Here is a 6,000-nt window from a genome sequence, read left to right as displayed (position 1 = left end):
TCAAGATTTCTGCTTTACTCAGTTTTATGTGTATTAACTTGTGTGACAGAACAAGTGAATTTGTGCTTTTAGTGGTGGATCTCTCCCCAAAATTGGTCGCTGTCCCCACCTCTAATAGCCTAATCCCTACACTTAACACAAAATTTGCCATTTGGGCCTTAATATCTTTACCTTTTTTTACATGCAAAAAAGTTACATAGGTCTAAACCATTAATGGTGACACTGTTACAACGTAATAAATGTTGGACACATTACATTTGTCGAACACGTTAAAGTGCTGCCATTTCATGGGGTTGTCATTAGGCCTACAGAAATGGCGTGGTTAAATCTGGTTTATTCTGTTGCTTGTGAGATGTCAACTGTCATTGACATGTTCAAATGGTGGTTAAACGTATTACATTACATTGCAATAGGCTTTCGCACATTTGCAAAGACGTGGCTAGCAGACAGACATTTTTTACAAAGAAAGGGTGAGAGATTGGCTATATCGAACATTCAGAATTGCCAGCGCGCGCGTCTTCGGCTTCAAGAGATGTCGGAATTTAAGGCTCTTAAATAAAGAATCTGCTCAATGCAAAAGATTTCTTCCTTTTCGGTTGCAATGGTGTGATATGCCACGGAGAAAAGCCAATAACCGGTGCGTTCCTTGATCAAACACGGCAAGAAAAATGCAATAACCGGTGAGTTCTTTGATCAAACACAGCACTAGGCCACGGGAGAATTACGTGAACAAATTCTACCGCCTGGGCTTTGATGTAATGCAAGAGCAGATATTCAGCTTCTCTTATTGTTCAGAGCTTTACCTGAGAGATGTCTCTAAGGTGCAAGGTGTTTGTCATAGGCTGAGGGGGTGCGTAATGAACTGAGAGGCTGGCATTCATTTTGTTGATGAAGATGACAGCACTATATTTAACTGCACATTGGCCTCAAATGTCAAAGCGGTCCTTGTTGGAATTGACAAGTTGACCTTCCTTAAATTGGCCAAAGCCTCCTGCTATCTGCGGGATTCAGAATCCAGATGGAAGGACCAGGGATTTTGGGCCCCATGAAAATATATCACATTGGACGCCACCACCACAGGCCACACCAACCCTGTGCAATTGCTGTAACCACACACCTCCAGAACCCAATCGACCCATTCAAAGCTTTAAATAACTCTACCTTTGCAGGCTTGAAACTCTCTTGTAGTCCAATATTTACTGTATGATATTTACTGACAGTGAGCTGTGAAAATGTAACACTGTGCAGACATGCATGCAACATTCTGCATACAGTGGAATTCACTGATACCCTCTATAATAATTTATTTTATTTCACCTTTATTTAACCAGGTAGGCCAGTTGAGAACAAGTTCTCATTTACAACTCCGACTTGGCCAAGATAAAGCAGTGCGACAAAAACAACACAGAGTTACACATGGGATAAACAAACGTACAGTCAATAACACAATAGAAAAATCTATACAGTGTGTGCAAATGAAGTAAGGAGGTAAGGCAATAAATAGGCCAATTGTGGCGAAGTAATTACAATTTAGCAATTTACACTGGAGTGATACATGTGCAGATGAGGATGTGCAAGTAGAAATACTGGTGTGCAAAAGAGCAGAAAGGATGAGGTCCGTAGTTGGTTGGATGGGCTATTTACAGATGGGATGTGTACAGCTGCAGCGATCGGTAAGTTGTTCTGACAGCTGACGCTTAAAGTTAGTGAGGGAGATATGTCTCCAAATTCAGTGATTTTTGCAATTCGTTCCAGCCATTGGCAGCAGAGAACTGGAAGGAAAGACGACCAAAGGAGGTGTTGGCTTTGGGGATGACCAGTGAAATATACCTGCTGGAGCGCATGCTATAGGTGGGTGTTGCTATGGTGACCAGTGAGCTGAGATAAGGCGGAGCTTTACCTAGCAAAGACTTATAGATGACCTGGAGCCAGTGGGTTTAGCCACGAATATGTAGCGAGAACCAGCCAACGAGAGCATACAGGTCGCAGTGGTGGGTAGTATATGGGGCTTTGGTGACAAAACGGATGGCACTGTGATAGACTGCATCCAATTTTCTGAGTAGAGGTTTGGAGGCTATTTTGTAAATGACATCGCTGAAGTCAAGGATCGGTAGGATAGTCAGTTTTACAAGGGTATGTTTGGCAGCATGAGTGAAAGAGGCTTTGTTGTGAAATAGGAAGCCGATTCTAGATTTAACTTTGGATTGGAGATGCTTAATGTCAGTCTGGAAGGAGAGTTTACAGTCTAGCCAGACACCTAGGTATTTATTGTTGTCCACATATTCTAAGTCAGAACCGTCCAGAGTAGTGATGCTAGTCGGGTGGGCGGGTGCGGGCAGCGATGGGTTTACTAGCATTTAAGAGCAGTTGGAGGCCATGGAAGGAGTGTTGTATGGCGTTGAAGCTCGTTTGGAGGTTTGTTAACACAGTTTCCAAAGAAGGGCCAGATGTATACAGAATGGTGTCGTCTGCGTAGAGGTGGATCAAAGAATCACCCGCAGACAAGAGCGACATCATTGATATATACAGAGAAAAGAGTCGGCCCGAGAATTGAACCCTGTGGCACCCCCATAGAGACTGCCAGAGGTCCGGACAACAGGCCCTCCGATTTTACACACTGAACTCTATCTGAGAAGTAGTTAGTGAATCAGGCGAGGCAGTCATTAGAGAAATCAAGGCTGTTGAGTCTGCCGATAAGAATACAGTGATTGACTGAGTCGAAAGCCTTGGCCAGGTCGATGAAGATGATTGCACAGTACTGTCTTTTATCGATGACGGTTATGATATCGTTTAGGACCTTGAGCGTGGCTAAGGTGCACCTGTGACCAGCTCGGAAACCAGATTGCATAGCGGAGAAGGTACGGTGGGATTCGAAATGTTTGTTCACTTGGCTTTCGAAGACTTTAGAATGGCAGGGCAGGATGGATATAGGTCTGTAACAATTTGGGTCTAGAGTGTCTCCCCCTTTGAAGAGGGGGATGACCGCGGCCGCTTTCCAATCTTTAGGTTGAACAGACTAGTAATAGGGGATGCAACAATGGCGGCGGATAATTTTAGGAAGAGAGGGTCCAGATTGTCTAGCCCAGCTGATTTGTAGGGATCCAGATTTTGCAGCTCTTTCAGAACATCAGCTGTCTGGATTTGGGTGGATTTGGGTGAAGGAGAAGCGGGAGGGGGTGGCTTGGGCCAGTTGCTGCGGGGGGTGCAGAGCTGTTGGCCGGGGTTGGGGCAGCCAGATGGAAAGCATGGCCAGCCGTAGAGAAATGCTTATTGAAATTCTCGATTATCATGGATTTATCAGTGGTGACAGTGTTTCCTAGTCACAGTGCAGTGGGCAGCTGGGAGGAGGTACTCTTATTCTCCATGGACTTTACAGTGTCCCAAAACTTTTTGGAATTAGTGCTACAGGATGCAAATTTCTGTTTCAAAAAGCTAGCCTTTGCTTTCCTAACTAACTGTGTATATTGGTTCCTGATTTCCCTGAAAAGTTGCATATCGTGGGGACTAATCGAAGCTAGTGCAATACGCCACAGGGTGTTTTTGTGCTGGTCAAGGGCAGTCAAGTCTGGAGTGAAAAGAGAACTATATCTGTTCTTAGTTCTACATTTTTTGAAAGGGGCATGCTTATTTAAGATGGTGAGGAAAGCACTTTTAAAGAACAACCAGGCAAATGTGCTAAAGACCATCTTTTACAGTCTAAATGTAATTTTAATGGTAAAATTCTTGAATGGAAAATTCTCTTAACATTAATGAATAACTTAAAATAAATAACTCAAATATACATTAACCTCTTCAATTAAAATAAATTAACATGATCATCTATTGAATGATATAATAAACAAAATAATAACATCAGCAGCATATTTTTGAACTAAGTATACATACCAACTAGAAAATAAAATGGGAATGGAAAGGCCTGATGGTGGCGCTAGAGCAAAGGTCAAGTGGTCACCAAATCAATAGGTTTCTTCCACTTGGGGTCTTGATTGTGCACAACAAATGTTATGGCAATCCAGCCATTACTCTGAGATATATCTTGTTCTCAGTCTGTTCTCAGTCTTGTTCTCAGCCTGTGGGCATCATGTGTGTAGTGATCCAATATCCATAGCCATGCCATTTAACAGTTAACACTGGCCACTGCTCAGCCTTACTCACCAAGAGCCCAGCGCTGAGCCTTCTTGCTAGCAAAGTCACTGATCAAGTCTTTGAAGTCCAGCTTTCTAGCTAACAGACTTTCAATGGACAGCATGGCAAGACTGCAAAGCCTGTCCATAGCGGACCTCAAATAGTTTTTTATCAGTTTTAGCTTACTGAAAGCTCTCTCGCCACCAGCAACAGTCACAGGCAGTGTGCAAATTATACGTAAAGCAATGCACACTTCTCCAAAAATCCTTTGCAGCTGCATCATACAAATTGCATTCAGGAGACCAAGAGAGGACAAGTTAGGGGTGAAAGTGGCAGCATATACAGTGTTCAGGTGTCTTCATTTTGAAACTCAGACGTAAGATCTCTGGAATACATGATCAGTGGTTGGCACACAGAAGGGACTTTATCCTCACTAATCTGCCCAACTTTCAGAACAGCAGAAAATATTCTACCATTTTTGCAGTGGTGTGGAACCTAGTGTCCAAGTCACTTATGATGTCCATAGCAGTAAAAAACACTGTGTTCGGTAAAAACTGTTGCTGCACTGTCCTGAGCTGTCTCCTCTTGAGAGGTCTCATCATGGAATCTCTTCCTTTTCCCATGGCGACTGGGTTCCTAAATTGAGGTGCAACATCCATTTGCGTAGCAATCAGTGTTGCCTCAGACAGGAGAGACTCCCATCCATCTCTAAGAGCCTGCATCTCTTCCTTTAAGGCTCTGATATTGGCTGCCTCTGTGTCAAGTGAGATTTTTCCTGGCTGGAGAATCACATTCCTGTCCTCAATGCATTGCAGTACCTGCAATTATGCCAACTGACATGTCATTCAACACAATGCTGCTCACCACCTCCTTCAGTTGGGAGTTGGGCTGGTTCAGGGGTATGGGGATGGGGAGACAGGGCTGCTGAGCCTGAAGCTGCATCTTTTGGGCCTTGCACCAGGCAGGGGCAGGGACAGGGACAACTGATTTAGTATGAATAGCTTGCTAAAAGTTTGCCTGCATTGATTAAATGTTGGCTAAAAGAGGAGTGAAATGTAAACACTCAGAATTTTCTGTGAAGATATTAAGTAACTAATGTTAGGGGAGCAACAGTAACCTATTTCAATACAGAGGCTCTCTGGGTGTTTACTTTTTTGCCAAAATCAAGAAAATAAAAAGAAACCGTTAATTTTATTAGTACATTGTAAATGTGTGTGTGTGTGTGAGAGAGAAAGAACATACTCTATTTCCAATTCGCATCTCTCAAGGAAACGGTGATCGGCAACGTGGTGGGGGACGTATTGAGTCTGGAGACAGAAATGCTGTTTGTGGACAACTGTGGCCTGGATACCATGCACAGGTACAGTATCTCTCGGATGAAGACGGCCCAGGAGGAGAGATTGATCACTCCACAAACCACAGCTTTGTGCCAGACGATGTTGTTAACACTATTGCTGACTTCATACTGTGACGCCCTAAATATGTCTCAACTGTCTCAGTGCTTCTCCTGCGGATGGGGCGCTTCCCCTTTAATTCCCTATTAAATAGCCAGCATCAGCTCCGCAAAAGTCGGTTGTGACAGTGGCGCGAGAGAGGAAGTAAGTGGTCAACCCTCAGCTTGGAAGCTCGTTCATTCCCAGTTTGTTTTGTTGTATTTAAAAGCGTGTACTATAGCCGTGGCGCAGAATCAAACCAGTATCGGATCTACTTATGTCTGCTGGTGATATGTGGCGGATTGTCTGGCTGACCACAACTGTTTTGCATACGGTATTTCTTCATTTGTTTTGGGGTGATTTATACCGTGTTGGTTTGTGTTCAGTTGTAGTAAGACTACTGAGATTTCTGATACTCTTTAATGTGTGTGGAACGGGAGTT

The sequence above is a fragment of the Salvelinus alpinus genome, chromosome 5, assembly GCF_045679555.1.
Source record: "Salvelinus alpinus chromosome 5, SLU_Salpinus.1, whole genome shotgun sequence".
Classification (NCBI taxonomy): Eukaryota; Metazoa; Chordata; class Actinopteri; order Salmoniformes; family Salmonidae; genus Salvelinus; species Salvelinus alpinus.
The sequence above is the reverse complement of the archived record's forward strand: the minus strand, read 5'-3'. Positions refer to the sequence as shown.